At 39.3% G+C, this 18,548-nt stretch overlaps 1 protein-coding gene across 4 annotated transcripts in view; it reads right to left on the minus strand.

The window, feature by feature from the left end:
- LOC134204189 (uncharacterized) overlaps window positions 1-12,623 on the minus strand; it is a 378,242-nt gene extending 365,619 nt beyond the window's left edge. For all 4 annotated transcript variants that reach the window (XM_062679017.1, XM_062679018.1, XM_062679019.1 and 1 more), the window contains exon 1: window positions 11,746-12,623. The gene's annotated coding sequence lies outside the window, so the exon portion shown is untranslated. The remainder of the gene's footprint in view (window positions 1-11,745) is intronic.
- Between the last annotated feature and the right edge of the window lie 5,925 nt (window positions 12,624-18,548).

Here is an 18,548-nt window from a genome sequence, read left to right on the forward strand (position 1 = left end):
ATGATGATGATGATGATGATGATGGTCCGGCCACATACCCCTACAATGGTTTACAACTTTTACAAAAGAATCCCTGAAGGAATATTCAAATGAACTACAGGGAAAATTTAATTAATTATCCCTGGAAGATTTCCCGAAAGAATGTCTGAATGATTTACTGGAGCAATTTTAGAAGAAATATTTCAGGAAGAATTTTGTTTTTGGAACAAGAATTTCTATCGGAATTGTTGAAGAAATTTCCTAATGAATTATTAAAAGAATCTTCGAAAGAATTTCCAATGGAATTTCCAAGCAAATCCCTATGGTAATTTTCATACACATTTTTAGATTTCTACAAAAAATCCTTCAGAAACGTCTAAAGGAATTCTTACGGGAAATCTGCCAGAAATCCCTCCGGGAAGTCTAAAAAATTAAGACAGCAGTAAAACAAAACTATGTTGTGAATATGGAAATAAGAATTGCCAAAATAAAACAAAAATATCGCGATTACTGTTGATCCATCACCATATTTCTGTGGATATTCTTGAGGATGCCTTAGAAATTTACTTCAGGAGCTGCTTCGGAAATTTCTTCAATAATTATTCAGGTGATATTTCATAATTTAGGCTCGTTCGAAAAATCATCCCCCAGGAATTATTTCGGTAAGTCACCCAGAAATTCTTTCAGGCATAAATTCGAAAATTCCTTAAAGATTCCATCGTGAATTTTTTCTCTCGCTACAAGGAATTTCTTCAAAAATCCTACGCAAGTCAGTCTAGAAATACCTTCAAAAATGTCTTATGGAATTATTTTGAAACTTCTTTTAAAATTTGCCAAACAATTCCTTTAGAAACCCCTCCTCAATTTCATTCAGAAATTCCTTTTGCAATACTTTTAGAAATTCTTTATGGTGTTCCATGAAAGAGAAGAGAAAAAATTACTCAAGAATAAGTTTTAAAAACTCAACTCTGGGTACTTTTTTTCTTCCATGTACAGAGTCTACACAGAATCTATTTTTAGATGTCCATAATTCCTTGTCATTGCCAGTCCATAACGTCGTGAGTCCATTGTGCTCATTTGTCCATGTGATTAATCCAGTGATCGTTGCTTTGTTCGGTTGCCATTAATCGAGGAACGTTGCAGGAATGCCTCCGAGAAGAACAGTTTCGTCAGTCGTCATCAGGCAGCCGTGTCGGTGAGGCGCGTTCCCCAAAACGCCACCGTACGGACTGCGCTTCTGGCGACTGACAAGGGTTTGGTGGAGGGGCTGGGAATCGAACCCATGACCATTCGCTTATGAGGCGAACGTGTAGCCAACTACGCTAGGTGACCCCCCTGCGTCTATTCCTCATGAGATTTCTTCGGAAATTCCTTACCAAATTATTGTACAATTTAGAAATTTGGTCGGATTCCTACGAAAAATTCTGCGGAAATACCCAAGGAAATTGCTTCAGGAAAATCTGCCTGAATTCCCTTAGAAGAATTCCTTCAGAAATTTCTTTCTGATTTCTTTTAAAAATGGCTTAAAGAATGGCTGCGGAAATTGGCTTAGGAAGTCCTACTATTTTATTTTAGAAATTGCTTCAGCAATTATTTCTGGAATTTTTTAATATCTTTAAAAAAATTCTTTCTCTAGGAAACTCTAGGAAGAAATTATTGTAGTTATTACGAAATTTCTTCAGATCTTCATCCAGAAATTTTTTCGATTTTCTTTAATTCCTTCGAACAATCCTCCGGATATTTAATTGGAAATTCCTTGAGAACTTCGGATATTTCTTTAAAAAAAAATTCGGGAATCACTTTTGAAATTCTTTCATAAGTTCTTTTAGTATCATTCGGAAATTACTTTACGAGTTCTTCCGTAAATTTAATCTGGAATTTTCTTTGAAATGTTCTTTAGAAACTCTTCCGAAAATTCCTTTAGTATTTCCTGTCTTATTCTTTAATATATACTCGGAAAATTTCTTCCAACAAAATTTCCGGAATAGTTCCTGCACGAATTTCAGAAGAAATTCCATATGGCTTTTCTAAAAGAATTTCCGAAGAATATCCTGGAGGAAATACTTAAAATCCCCACACTGGGACAGAGCCACCTCGCAGCTTAGTGTTCATTAAGCACAGTTATTAACTGCGAGGTTTCTAAGCCAGATTACCATTTTTGCATTCGTATATCATGAGGCTAACATGATGATACTTTTATGCCCAGGGAAGTCGAGACTATTTCCAATCCGAAAATTGCCTAGACCGGCACCGGGAATCGAACCCAGCCACCCTCAGCATGGTCTTGCTTTGTAGCCGCGCGTCTTACCGCACAACAATCTTCCTCTATAGTTTATTACTGAAATACTTTCATGACAGCTGTATTCCTCTACTTCATCTTCGTGTATTGTGATTCTAGTTCAAATCGGTTGAATAGCATCAAATCAGTTGCACATTTTTAATATTTATTGAACGGCTACCTAATCTTACAATTTCACATCGAGTTTTTTATATTTAACTTACATTTCGACGCGATGATACTGTTATTCTCTAGGAGAAATATTCCTGTCGATTCTCATCGAATAACCGTCTGTTTGGTTGTATATTTCAAGTTAGACCAAACTCACGACGACAAATATCAGAAACATGTTTCCCATATTATAACTTAATCACTATATTAGTTATGAAATTTAGTTTTAATATTTAGAATTTTTTCAATGCGCAATCGTTAAGAAATTCAACAGTGATCAACTACGTTTATGCTCTGTCGAATGCAATTTGTTACGAGATAATGGGTTGAAAATTATTATATGAAAAATTGGCTAATGTTTTTTAGGGCAACTGTGCACACATACACACACATACATGCATACACACGGACAGACAGACATTTGCTCAGTTCTTCGAGCTCAGTCAATTGCTATATAACAACCCATGGTGACCCATCTGAGCCTTCTATAAAAAGTTCGTTTTTGGAGTGAAATGATAGACTTTAGGCAAACAATCAGAAGAGTTGTGTGTGTACAAGACACGACCGCAAGATAGCCGTTGGCCGCTTTTTTTGTGGAAGATGGTCTTGAAAATAACCGATTTATTTTAAATGATTTGTCTTCCCAAAAACAAACAACAATAAAACCAAATCTCGAGAGAAAATTTCACCTTAGTGCCTTCCATACGAATTAGTATTTACAGCGTCTCCCGCATACGCGCGCTCGTGAGTTCATGACCTTGCAACCGACGGAAACTTTCTGCCGACGCCAAGCGATTATGAGTGCACTTTGCACTTTGTAGAAAACTTGCACTTTTAAGAAAGTTTGTCTCGACTCAACCTTCTCTTCTACAAAAATAGTGGTCCTGGAAATAACCAATTTATCTTCAATAATACGCCACAAACAGCAACAAAACCGAAGCTAGGATGGAATCACTCTCCGCGGAATCACGGATGGAATAAAATGGCTTTCGTGCGTATCTTATATAGTAAGCCAAATAACGCCGCCCCTTCGTTATTCGTCATGGGTGCCCATAGTATTTGCACGCCTAATGGAAACTAAACGAGCGGGACTTAAAGGCTTACTCCATTTAACACAGTAAGGCCCGATGCCCACGTAGCGTTTTTTCAACGCTGCGTGCACGTGGCGTTGAAAAAACGCAGGTGTGCATCGGTGCGGTGACGCTGCGTTACCGCTTTTTCCCGATGCACATCTGCGTCCTTTTAACGCCGTGTGCACGCAGCGTTGAAAAGACGCTACGTGGATATCGGGCCTAAAGCTGCTTTTTCGCGCACGCTAGCCAGTTTTTCTAGATTCCGCGGAGAGCGGTTCTATCTCACTTGACTGCTACTGATGCCATTCATGCGCATTAATTATTGCAGCATTTTCCTCTGACGCGTGCTCATGATTCTGCTACTCACGGTTGGTTTGGACTGTTGCGATGGTTTGTGTGGTGCGAATGAAACTCTTTTGACAGCAGTGTGCTTCATTTTACACAGCTTCAAAGCTAGAATTTATTCATTATTATTAATTTATAAACTTAACATATTCATGAAAAAAACTTACAATCTAGTTTCAATTCAGCATTCACGCCACTGACTCCTCACAACTCTTTTCAATCTAAATTAATTGCTTCTGTATGCAAGCATATGGCATTGCCAGTGTTACCAGTTTCGCAAAACCTACCAGCTCTTCTCAACAGTCCCACCCGTGAAACTAGTAACCAACTGGTCTATAATGCAATCCCAATCAGTGACGGGAAATGTCATATCGATGTCATAGGAGAGCGATTCCAAGCAACAGCATCAAAATTTAAGAAAATTTTTAATTCATGATTTTCTATTGAGTTGAAACTTTGCACAGTTTTTCAATTTCATCTAAATCGTCATTTTTCGATATCAAATCTTCATATTGAGTCACGACTAACTTTTCAAAAGGGTGTATGTGAAAATGGTTCAAAAATATTTAAAAAGCTGCACAGCAAAACGGAATGTTCGATTGTTATGATTTTTCAGCAAAGTTAGACAACTAAATGGTGATTCTTAAGAAAATGCGCACAGTAAAAAATTTTTTTGCCTTTAAAAATATCATTTTGTCACAAAAACTCAAATATCTCAAAACCCTATCTTTTTTCGAACGTAATTTTTTTAGGGAAAACGGTCCATTATATTAGCTATCTACCATAAAAATTTGGTGATGGTAAACTAATAAACAAAAAAGTTATGACATTTCAAACATTTCACAATTTTCACATATAGTAAACAAAAAAAAATTTCCGTGTATTTTTTTTTTTTCAAGAATCGCAGTTTGATGCTGATTTTATTGTTAAGGGCCTTGCGTGAGTTAGACAAGTTGTTTGTATGATATTCCATATTTACGTATTCATCGATACTATGTATATTATATGTATAAATATTATATGTATAAATAAATAAAAATGAATTAATATTATCCTAAGTATTAAATTAAATGTGGCAGTTACACAATGTTGTTATAGAAACTCTAAGAGTTTTGGGTTTGAATTTTGGTATGGGTTATGATATCATGAAAACAGTTTATTAATACTTATTTTTTATTTATTTTTATTCAAATTTTTTAAAATATCGAACACTTTTGAATTATTATCAGCACAGTTTGAGTATAGTTTTGCTTTAATTTTATTTTCCGACAATGGAATGAAACAGTGAAATTTTGGGTTCCTTGGATCGTTTTCGCGTTATTAAATTGCTCGCTGAGCTCTGAAGCCTTTATTTCGTACTCTTCAGTAGTAGTAAAACAAAATGATAATTTGGTTAAATCTTTTCTTTTCTACGATTTGCCCAATCAAAAAGTTCTTTCGCAGTTTTAATTGGATGCTCACGTTCTTTGGCTAAACTTGCTCTTGTGGCCATGCGCTTTATTGTTCCTCCAATAGCATCATAAGGACCTTTGCCATGTGATGTAGCAAAACATGCCATTCTGCATCAATTCCGTACATTGATTTAAATTGACATAGGCTCGAAAAATTCTTACGATTTTTGTACTGCGACGCTGCTCCATCAAACATGAAATATATCTTTTTGACTTCTTTATGCTTATCAACGCGTAAAAAGTTAATCATTTTTCCAATGAACAAGTTTACGGATACTGAATCGTGTCTTAAATCTTCGGAAATTATAATAAAACTTAAGTGTTCAATTTGCGTACTTCCATTAAAATAAATAACGAATGGATGAATTGTAGCTTGTTGTACGTTCCAATGATGGGACTGCACTTCATCTTGCAATACAAAGCTGTAATTTTCAGAAAATCACAAATGACTAAAAATTCACCATTTTGTAAATGTATTTTCGTATTTTTAATAAGCTGGATTGTTCTGTTTTAATGAAATCGTGAGGGATTAAACTTTCTAATTTCAAGCAAAATATGACACAAACTCATCTACAGGTTTTACAATAGTTTCTATGTCACACCTATCCGTGGTCACCCATTGCTCAAATGATAACTGATCAATATATTTTCTTCAAACTCAGCGAATAAAGTATTTTCCAATGATGAAGAATCTGGACAATCCGAACAAGATCGTAGATAGCAATTTGATGTTGTATTTTCACACAAAGACTACCAGTTAACATTTTAATATCCTTTGTTAAATTGATTCTTTTCAAACTATGTAAAATAAGATTAATATTCTCATGGGTTGTGCACACACACATTATGTGTTCCTGAATTGGAAAGAAGCTTACATTGCCTTGGCCGAAGGCTTGCAAATGAGGAAAACCTATTTTAATATTATCGTGAATTTCCTTGAAGCGTGTGTACGCTTCTTTCAAAGTCGTCATCATTAATCGTTTTGGATTGCTTGACGCTTTCCATCTTTTTTTTACTGATACATAATCTTTTGACCAGGCATAGCTCGACTTACTTCATCATCTTCAAAATATTGAACTACTATTTCTTTTGTCTCATCTGTTAATGCAGTACTAGACCTAGTATTTTTGGTTGAAAGACAGTTATTCTTCATTTGTTTTGCCTCTTTTACTGTATTTCTATTGGTTTTGAACTCATCAATGGCATCCTGAATAGACCACGAACTTGGCAGCATCGACAAAATCAATAATTTTTCTTTCCTTGTCGTGGCTGCATTCGAGAACCTTTCCTTCATATTTATAATTACCTCATCGTAGTCTGTATTTTCCACATCATCAGGTCCTAATTTGAAGAGGTTTCTTCGTACAGCTTCGTTTATTTCACGGTATTTTTCTCCGGGTAATAAACGTAGTCCATCTTACTCCATTTAATCGAGTCACTTTTATCCCAGCTATGCCCTCGTTAAAGCGTTCGATGTTGACCTTTTGGATACACTCATCTTCCGATTGATTTGTTGAAACAGATTTCGCTGATGGTACGGTGGCAAGGCTCTCAGCACTTAATACTTCTGGCAATTCCTCAGTTGTTGTCGATACATCTGGCAATTCCTCAGTTGCTGTCGTTTTCGAACTTCCTGCGCTCTGCTCAACCGATGATATACAGATTGCTCTTTTGTCAACGTTTAGACGGCAGGACGTGCAAATGCGTAAATTTGTATTCAATGTGGACATTGGAGCATAACCAGTCGCTTTCAGTTTATCTATGCTGCTTTCGGTGAGATTTCGTAACTCTTTTGAACACTTTTTCCATCAAACGGCATACAACAATTGAGAAAGCTGCTACCCATGTGGTTAGTAATATTTCAATAAACAAAATCACTATTAAGTTTTCACTGAGCAGCTTGGTCTCATTAGAATGACTGAAGAAAAAAGTCACTATACAATCTCTAACAAACTTAGTAGTAGTAATTTTTTGCTTTTCGTAAGCTTTGTCATGGTATGTACCTATTATGCATTTGTTGTTGTTGAAGATACCCGTTTCCTCCTGATCATAAAGTCTATTCTCTAAGAGGTATATTTTTTGCAGGTAAACTATAGACGTACACGTGTATATAAATCTTTGATTTTGCAGCTTTTGTCTTAAAAATAACATTTCTGATATGTTTCTATCAACGTTATTATCAACAGGTTTCAACACTATTATAAGAATTTTTCGCCAGTCACGTGCAATGAAAATTATGACACTATCAATACTTTTGATCACAACACTGGATCGTGTCTAAGTTTCTTATAGATGCTATGAATAATTAAATCAAAATATCATGAAAACAACTTGTTTAAATCACGTCCCTTAACAATAAAATCTGCATCAAACTGCAATTCTCGAAATAACACACACAGAAAAAAAATTTTTTTTACTAAATGTGAAAATTGTGAAATGTTTGAAATGTCATAACTTTTTGTTTATTAGTTTACCATCACCAAATTTTTATGGTAGATAGCTAATATAATGGACCGTTTTCCTAAAAAATTACGTTCGAAAAAGATAGGGTTTTGAGATATTTGAGTTTTGTGACAAAAATGATATTTTTAAAGGCAAAAAAATTTTTTTTACTGTGCACATTTTCTTAAGAATCACCATTTAGTTGTCTAACTTTGCTGAAAAAATCATAACAATCGAACATTCCGTTTTGCTGTGCAGCTTTTTAAATATTTTGAACCATTTTCACATACACCCTTTTGAAAAGTTAGTCGTGACTCAATATGAAGATTTGATATCGAAAAATGACGATTTAGATGAAATTGAAAAACTGTGCAGAGTTTCAAATATTTTCGAAATGGTCGCTCAGGATCGACTGACATGCCCCCGTGGAATGCCTCAGGACTAACTTGCTAATAACTTTTCTCACAAGTCATTTACAATTATGTTTTCCATATAAACATGTAGCTCTCAAATGACCCGAAAACTTTTTCTAATAGGTAATTTCTCTAAACATGATATTGGCGGCATGAGAGCCGAATTAGTGTCAGATGACATTAATGTCATGACATTCCGTGACATTTTTTTAATCTCGCTCTCATGGCTCACACTTTGTATTTAGAACAATGATCTGTTCGACAAAGTTCTAGGACCCTTTAGGTACTACATGTTAATAAAAAAATCCGAACTGTACCGTGCGGGACCGAAATCCGTACAGCACCGAAATCCGTCTACCTCATGAGATATCAATAAATTAAAGGTGGTTAAACATAACGTATGTAGAAATAATTTATCTTATCCTGTTCAGATACTTGGCAGTAAGCTTTTAAGGAATTGAAATGGAAAGAAGGGATTGTAATTAAAACAACAAAAATCAAAAACAAATCTCCACCCACCAAACGCGTAGTTTTTGCCGCCATATTGTTTTCGGGTAGAGCATAATTGCACCAAAAGTAACTGTGTTTTAATTGCTAATTGCGAATGATTACATAAGATAAGCGGAATACAAATTGAAGAGATCGCTTCTCAAGGTGCGTATCGAACTATTTACAGTGGTAGTTTAGTCAATCAGACTGCTTCAATTTAAATATTTAGTTAAAAAATAGCTGTACGGATTTTGATCCTTTGATTCTAAATCCGTCCAAGGTGGACGGATTTCGAGTCATGAGTAGTTGATTTCATTCATTATTTTATCATGTTTTTCGTAGTTTTTGGAGAGTAAATGTGAAACACTTCAAAGCCAGAAGCCTTTATGCTCCTGTGTCAATGACAAACGCTTGATTTACACTCGATTCCTATTTTCTAATGAGTTTTTCATATATCAGGGTGCTTAAGTGTACGGATTTCGATGCCCCACGGTAAATGACTTTTGGAAAAAGTTATTACGAAATTAGTAATAGCAATGCCATGACATTTTTTTGACATTTCCCATCACTGGTCCCAATCCTTTCATTTACCACTCCCAAAAAAAACTAAGTCTATCACTTCCTCCTGGATCGAAAATAAGCTTTTCCGAAAAACGATCTTGCTCCAAATCTGATAATCCTGCTTGCTCTCTATTGCATGTCACACCTATTCCAAATTTTGAAACTAAGCCTTTTTCGTTTCTATCTTGTGCGCCTGCATCCAAACAGATGTAGTTAGGTGCGTTAGTTTGTCCTACTGCTGACGCTTGGTCGCATTTGTTCGAAGATTGTTCCATAATTGCTACACACGACAGTTGAAATTCACTTCGTTTTTGTTTCGTTTCAGTGCGTGGATGGATAATACTGGCTGTATCGGTCGTTCTCTTACCACCACGATCATACGCATCGATATTGTTTGTGCTGGTCGATTCCAAATAACTTACTCTCGTCGTTCCTGCTTCAAACGTATCGCCAGGTGTAACACACAACGGCTTCGACGAGGGCATTGTTGACGCGGATGCATTAACTTGAACAGAATTTTGTCTATTCGGGTAGGAGGCACTATCAAAATCATTATGTGATTTGATTTTCTCTTCGGTGGAATTTTGTGTTATTCCACTGACACCTCGCCCGCTATATTTCGTAATTATCGCCTCCTTTCGTGTGCAAAATCCCAAATCAATTTTCCTTGCCGCTGCCTCGTAATCATCATCCAGTTTCTTAAGTTTTCGTTCATAATCTAGCTGGATTCTTTTTTCTCGTTCGTGCTGTTCAGACCGCCATGCCTTGTTTTGCTCTTCTAGCAACTCAAGCTTTCTCTTAAGCTCATCCATGGCGAATCCTTTCCACTAGAATCTTAGATTCTTTGAAGAATGTTGCGATGGTTTGTGTGGTGCGAATGAAACTCTTTTGACAGCAGTGTGCTTCATTTTACACAGCTTCAAAGCTAGAATTTATTCATTATTATTAATTTATAAACTTAACATATTCATGAAAAAAAACTTACAATCTAGTTTCAATTCAGCATTCACGCCACTGACTCCTCACAACTCTTTTCAATCTAAATTAATTGCTTCTGTATGCAAGCATATGGCATTGCCAGTGTTACCAGTTTCGCAAAACCTACCAGCTCTTCTCAACATGGACTATGAAGAAATATTTTCTCTACAAACCTTCTCACTAAACTTGGTGTCACAAACCATTATCACACAAATTACTGTAATGTCAACCTATCATCTCTGGCATGTGGTAAACAAAATTACGGCCAGTGACTCGTCCTCGTCTTCTTTTCGCTTCCTTGCCTCCGTCAGCTTTGGTGCCATGCATTGCTTCGTTTCGGTCCGGGCCGGTGCAGTCCGTTCGATTACACAAAGAAAATCTTGCGGTAGACCAAAAGGCCCGTTACATACATCGATCTGATGTCTGTGTTGGGAATGCATGAACGGGATTGATTGGTTTTGAAATTTTCACTTGGTATGATAACAAAGCTTTCAATAGTTTATCATAAATAATCGTAAGTTTCAAAGAAATTGACAAATTGCTGGATAGTTTCCAAGTCAATTGATATATAAATATCTAAAATCCATCAAAAGATAAAGGCTCTATTAACGTCCAAAATCTTACATGATTTTGTGACGGTCCTCAATTTTAGATTCATATTTGATACCGACTTCCTTCGGGTAAGACGTTGTAAAACGTATGTAAAATTGTGAAATTGTATGACTGAGCAGTCGGTAAAAATATTTTTAAAACGCTTACTCGATGAAATATCAGTAAATTGGATATTATGTAAGTGACCGAAACTCAACATGGACTGACTTTTCACTATGAGTCTCCAGACCAAATCTCCTATTGAAAATCTATTTTTCAGTTTGCGAGAGATTGTGTTTGGTTGTACTAATTATATAGGTTCTTATAATATTAACTAAAATATTGTTATTATTTGTCTTTATTAACGAGATTTTCGGCCCAAGGCAAACTAAATACCTCCGACTTAATTTTTACTAAATTCAAATTAGTAAAAACCATATTTTTATTTTTTTTTCTGGCATCGCATGCCCCAAAAACAAGGTTTTTCCCAGCTTTTAATTTTGTGTTTTTTTTACACAATCATTTAAAACGAACAAGGGTTTCCGTTTTTAGATTAATGTGTCTCATATTCTGTGCCCAAAGAAGTCGGGAAAGTTTCCAATTCGAAAAATTATATACGGAAGGAACGAGTTTGTACAATCCCATTTAATTCGAGTCAAGCACGAGACACAGAAGACGACCTTATTGTTGAGGTCGAAATACGTATCTGTCAAGGTACAATTAAGTGGTGGAATTAAATGGGATTGAACAAACTCGTCTTATGTCAAGTGAAGACATTCCACTAAAAAGCTCAAATTAATTTTCTTAACGGGTAGTCGAATCCACCTCCCTAACCATGGTTTTGCGTTGAAGCCAATGAATTAAGACAAACATAATAAAACTTCTTATGTCGAATATCCTTGCGAAACAATTTCACATGAAATTGTCATCACCGTAATTTATAACAAGATTCTGAATTCGCCATCAAAACTTACCTCTTGGAAGTTGTAGAATGCTGATCTCAATTACGTGCACTTCCCATATCCATCTTACTTCACGCTTTCACCATTCCATCACCGGTAAGCATCTAGTCCATAACTCAAAACACAAACTCAAATCAATCACCCCGAGGGTTTACTATTACCGTCTAGAGCTCACTTCCCCGCAGCACTATTCTCCGGCAACGATTTTCCCGACCCATTTAACAGCTTCTCGAGCGATTTGTGCCGAGCTCTTCCATCAGTGCGTGAAAGTAAAACTTCTTCCGCTTCTCTCAACCACTTAGGATAACACTTCTCAAGCGGAACCTTCACATTCATCCCTCACTTTTTGTACCATTGCGAGCTATTGTACTAATCCTTTGTTGAACTGGATGTCAGCCGAAAATCGTTTTTTTTTTTGACTGTTAATTCCACTGTTGATGTGCCCTCTCAAAGAGATATTATGACTGAACCTTCCCACGCCCAGTGCTACCACCCATTGTTGGCCGTTTTTCCTTCTTTCGCGTGGACAATCGAAACGGCGATCACACGTTGAATGTCTTTTTTATGGCTGCAGTTTCGTCCGAAATCAAGGCCAGGAAAAAATCAGAAAAGGCAATCCCCGCACCCGCGTTCTCTGCACATTCGCACGCCTTTTATTATGATTTTGCGCGCCACTTAAAACCGCTGACGGCGCAATTTTCGATAAAGATGACACTTTTCCACGGTTCTGGCGCTCGCCGTCTTCGCCTTATCCACCGTCCTGGCGGTGTTGCCCTGCTATGGATGAACAATTGTCCAACTCGGCTTACGGGGATTGTTCACACCAAAACGGATTCACGCGACGGCGGCGACGTCCCAACAACAGTCAACACACATCCTCGCACGTTTTATGAACGGTTCTGGGCTCGAGGATAAAACCCCACACGATGTCGCAAAAAGTAAAACGTCCGCTTCCGACGAGTTCCAGCGCAGTACTGAATAGAAGTCCTTTGCCATGCCTTCATCGGGTGGTCGCAGCATTCCAATAAAGTTTGAAGCCGGCGCGCGGAACGACAACCAGCCATGGCAATGGAAGCAGCAGCAGCAGTCCGGTTGGTAGTCACACCGCCATAGTCAAAGTCGTTACCATCATCATGGGAGGTTGCGGTAGGTGAAAGTTGGCGCACTTGGGTTGGTATACTGGGGTTGTTGGTTCCGCGTCAGGACAGGATGCGGATGCTGATGCTGGGGAGAAGCGGGAGTTAGGGTGGGTCAGTGCGTGAGATAATAATGAACGTCAGGGATGCGTGAGATAAGAATAAATTAGAAGGAGCTTCTATTGCTAAAGAAGATGAGAAAGAACATTGTAAACGCATGCAAATGCCACATGAATAAAACATAGCTAAGATTTATTCAATCCGATAGAACAATGTCCTTCACTTTTCAGTCAATAAAGCATGAATATATTGTTAGAATTTTTTGGATTGTGCCTTTTCGACGGCTAAGTAATCAGTAATCTCTCGAACGCATAGGGGAAACTGGATACACATGATCCCCACTTTTTTGTTTTGGATATTTCTCGATGCAACATGCGTAAATTTTTACGCTTTTAGATGAATTTGATAAACAATATAATTAGTTATTAAAAAAAACCCTGATTAATCCACCTCGTTCATGTACAAAATAGTATTTTGGCCATAACATCCTAGCACATAGTTCAATCTGGCCAGCTATTATTTTGAACAATTTGACCTAGTGCGTAATTTTTAAACGCGTCAATAAAAAAAATGATGCTTAATATGTGTAAATTTCAACATATTTGTAGTTCACTGCCCAAATTTCAGCTCAATCGGTCATCGGGGTTACAAAGTTACAGTCTGTCAAAGTTGACCATTTTGTATTAAAAACGGCTTCCGCTGCTATTATTCTGAACACAGGTGTAAGTTGCGGCAACTAATTTTCAACATGTGTGCTACTCGGATGGGCCTCCTTCTTTTCACTAGTAAATGTTGAACTTACATTCCTTCCCTTCCTTCCATGATTGTAAGGACGTGGCTGCTGTTACGACGACGCATTAACAGCCACAACAACACAACAGCTTGCGCCTAGTAGTAGTAGTGCAAGAGATGCGAAGAGAAGAGATACAATGGTTATGGTAGATAGTGTAGGTAGTGTCGAGATGAGCAAAAATAAACAAACTTCGCCATCGTAGTTCAATGTAAAGATTATTATCGAATAATAGGAAAGCAAAACAATAATGTTGGTGGAATTGTATTCGAAATTAATTGATTACGATCAGTAGGAAAAAGTGCCGGACAGTTAAGATTTGAATACCAGTGAGTAGACCCTGAAAAGAAAGATGAAATAGTCAATAACCAATAAACAATTTATAAATACTTACCTGTGTAAGGGTGAAATATGTATATTATAGAATGGGTAATCCACGTCCACTTCCTTAGTCTGAATAAATAATAATAATAGTAATCCACTTCCAGTGGACATTGATGACATATATGCAAATATCATCCATATAACGGTTCGGTTACCAACATTTACCAGTGAATAGCAGGCCATGACTTCACCTCTTTCCTCGTCAGGCAACGAACGGAGTTGCACGCTCGATAAGACAGCACACTAGTGATCACACCAACAAATAGCTCGTTCGGCGGAATTGGGCCACACATTTGGCGATCCTGCCAGGAGGTTCCTGGCTGGAAATAATTGTTTTGTAAGTACCCTGTGGGCGTGATTGGGACATTTTTTCTTCGGTTTCGACTTGTGATGTCTAGCGTGATGAAAGAGCGCCGGAATAAACTATTTGTTTTCTCATCGGTTTCGACTAGTAATGTCGAAGACGCCCTGAAAGAGCGTCGGATTGAATTATTTTCTCATCGGTTTCAACTTGTGGTGTCGAAGACGCTCCCGAAGAGCGTCGAATTGAATGATTTGGTCATCGGTTTCAAATTGTGATGTCCACGCTAACTTTCACTTACTTAGTGACTGAGTAAAATTGTATTGCCCTCTCTTTTCTTCTCACGGAAATTTTACTCAGTTTCCGCCAAAAGCAGGATAACTCATAGCTATGAGTAGTCCCGCTTTTGACGGAAACTGAGTAAAATTTCCATGAGAAAAAAAGAGATAGCAATACAATTTTACTCAGTCTCTGAGTAAGTGAAAGTTAGAGTGTCGAAGACGCTCTGGAAGAGCGTTGGATTTAATAATTTTGTCATCGGTTTCAACTTGTGATGTACAAGATGTTCTGGAAGAGCGTCGGATTGAATGATTTGCTCATCGGTTTCGACTTGTGATGTCGTAGACGCTCTGGGAAAGCGTCTGAATGAATGATTTGCTCATCGGTTTCGACTTGTAGTGTCGAAGACGCTCTGTAAGAGCGTCGGATTGAATGATTTTTCCATCGGTTTCGACATGTGATGTCGAAAACGCTCTGAAGGGCGTCGGATTGAATGATTTGCTCATCGGTTTCTACTTGGGATGCTCTGAAAGAGCGCTGGATTGAAAAATGTGTTGTTTCTTAACTGTTTTGACATAAGAAAATGCTCTGGAAGAGGAAATCAGCATAAATGATTTGTTTTCTCATCGGTTCTCATCGGCTATATGTGATGTCAAAACTGCTGTGGTCGAGTGCCGGATTGAATGATTTGCCCATCGTTTTTTGGCTTGTGACGAAGACGCACTGGAAGCGGGAGCACCGAAATAAGTTATTTGTTTTCTCATCGGTTTGACTAAAACGAGCTAAGATGTCGGAAGAGCTCTGGAGTAGGAGTAGGAGTAAGAACTCTTAAGTAGGTTTCCATTTGTAATGTCGAAAGTACCAGACTGAATGATTTGTTGTTCTTATGGATTAATATGATTTGTTTTCGAAATAAATGATTTGTTTTCTCATCGGTTTTCTGCTTGTGTTGTCGAAGGTGCTCTTGAAGAGTATCGGATTGTTGCAGCTTTAGATAGTACAGGTTGAGTGGCAGATTGTTCGCGTCAAAGAAACGTTAATGCGGTGGACGAGCAGAACGCAACGATTCAAATTTAAATTAGGATGTATTTGAAAATGGGAATTTAATACGGATATTGGATACTGGATTGTAAAATTGAACTTGGCTGTAATTTAAAAAAAAAAAAAAGGCGGTGTAAATAGTGAACGAGAACGAGGATGCCGATGAGGTAGAAAAAACGGAATCATCGAAACGGAGCTCCGAGTCACCACTGGAGAAGGGATCCAAATGGCGTGATACGCGGAAGATCAAGAAGCGGGTGGTAAAAGAAAGCCAAGCATGGCTACGACAACAGCAGATCGGACCGGCGTAGGCCCAGCTGGCCACGAGAAAGGAACTGACATATAAGCTCCAAAAGTTCTCGGGAAAACCAGCTCATTGGTCATTGTTCTACGATGCTTGTGGCTATAAAAAACACGGAAACCTGATGAGGTTGGTGAAAACATTCGAAGGTGACGCACTCGAGCTAGTGTCGGGCCATCAACCACAACTTCCGGAGTCGATCCCGAGGGTCCTAAAGAAGTTGCATCGGCATTATGGTTGTCCAGAGCAATTGCTCGAGAGTTTGTTGGATAAGGTCAACAGGTTGGACCCCCCTAAGTCAGACAACCTCAGGAGCTTTGTCCCTTTTAGGAATACGGTAGAGCAATTATGCGGCCATCTTGAGGCAGCCGATTTGCGGCATCACCTCATGAATCCGCTTCTTATCAAATTGTTGGTCGCTAAGCTGCCTGATCGGGAAAAGCCCTAGTAGGTCCACTATCGGTGGGGTCGAAGAGAGACGACGCTTCGGACGCACATACGATGGCTACTGATCAAATCCTACGACGGATCTTCGAACCAAGCTCGGTTGGACAGTGTATGGACCAAGACCAAGATACCACGGTTGCTGCAGGCATCTTTCTTGATTACCATCACCAGGTCGCACCAACTTGAAGGAGATTTTCAACCAACTAAAGATTCACAGCGAGGACAAGCAGAAGCAGCGATACACCTTCCGGAAATCTCCGGAGCGCCGCCACACTTCTGCCGGGACAAGCAAAACTCGAAGGAGAGAGTTTTGTGAGTTATTTGGGACCCCTACGTGGATGAGTTTTCGTTCTCGACGATGCACCACAAAGAGTTGCAGCCGTACCTGCTGGAAGGAAAGCGACCGATAAAACGGATTATTGCAAATTGTGTGATGGGGTTTTTTGATCCTCTACGGTTGCTGTCGCCATTCTGCTAGCAGCACATATGTTCCACATAGGTTACTGTAACTTATATGTGACCAGATTTAGTCACAATCAAGACGGATTCCCGCATCGTGTGTAGTTAGCTTAACTTGGATCAACATCGTTACAAGCAATTCGTTGCATTTCGAGTCGGCGAGATTCAGGAGCTGACAGATGTGGCGGAGTGGCGATGGATTCCGACCAAGCTGAACATCCCAGACGTGCTGACGAAGAGGGGTCACGGTCCGCCGTTACAAAGTGAGGGAGAATGGTTTTGCGGACCCTCGTTTTTATATCGGCTGTAAGAACTGTGGCCAACGCGTGAAGTAGTAGTCGAAGAGACCAACGAAGAAGCTCGGGGTGTCGTCCAATTCCACGGGGCGATTAACGTCGAATCAAAATCCAACTGGGCGAAGCTACTGCGAGTGACAGCGACCGTGGTACGCTCTATCGCCAACTGTCGGCGAAAGCGACGAGGTGAGCCGATAGTTACTGTACAGGCTACATCAAAGCAGCAACAGCTGATGAAGACGAAAGTAGCTAACTACGATTCCTTCAAAGCACCTCTTCGGCGCGAAGAGCTCCAGCAGGAGGCGGCAGGCTCAATAGCGTTCCGGACGAGATTAGCACGTTAACCAACAATTTAAAACAACGGCCGCGGGAGGAAACCATCAAGAAAAGTAGCCAAATCTACAAAAGCTCACCAGCATTGGACGACAAAGGTGTATTGCGCATGGATGGGAGGCTGGCAAACTAAACGGAAAGTTGCTTTGACAAACGGCACCCCATAATCCTGTCGCGTTCATACTACCACTAGCAGTCCGGACACGGTAATTCAAAGTTATAACGAGATGAGGCGGTGATTTCGATCCCGAAAATCCGTACGGCGATACATCAGGTGGTGAGCCAATGCATCTGGTGCAAGGTATACCAAGTGTTGTGCACGAACACCGAGAATGGCTCCACTTCCAGTTGAACGGTCAACGGTTCAAGGTGAGAAACCTTCGGCCTTTCTGCTCCGTAGGTGCTTTGCACCTAGAGATTGTACACAGTCTCACAACCGAATCGTGGCGGATGGCAAGTTTGGCAAGCCAAGCCAAATACCAAGCCGCCGGGTACCCCACACATGGGAGGTATCTGGGGCGGATGGTGCGGTCGGTGAAAGAGCGATGAGGGCGCTCGATGACGGGAGAAAGCTTAACGATGAGAGCATGGCGACAACTCTGGTGGAAGCGGCGAACATGATCAACACGCATCCGTTGACCTACTTGCCGCAAGACTCTGGCGAAGCAGCAGCACTGACGCCGAGCCATTTGTTATGGGTAACGGTGCCGGGTACTGACTTGGAGTTGGAGAAGTTTTCCACGGGTTCTGCCGACCGTTTACAAGCGGTCCCAGCTTCTGGCAGACAAAATGTGGGAAAGATGGAGTCCGGGAGTATCTTCCGACGATCAACCAACGGTCGAAATAATTCGACGAACAGAAGCCGATCGACGTAGGCGACCTGGTATTCGTGGTCGATAAGAAGAACAGAAAGCCTGGAGGCGATGCATTGTGATGGCGGTGATGAAGCATTCGAATAGCGGACAGCAAGATTCAGAGACGAGGTGTG

The sequence above is a fragment of the Armigeres subalbatus genome, unplaced genomic scaffold (genome assembly GCF_024139115.2).
Source record: "Armigeres subalbatus isolate Guangzhou_Male unplaced genomic scaffold, GZ_Asu_2 Contig435, whole genome shotgun sequence".
Lineage (NCBI taxonomy): Eukaryota > Metazoa > Arthropoda > Insecta > Diptera > Culicidae > Armigeres > Armigeres subalbatus.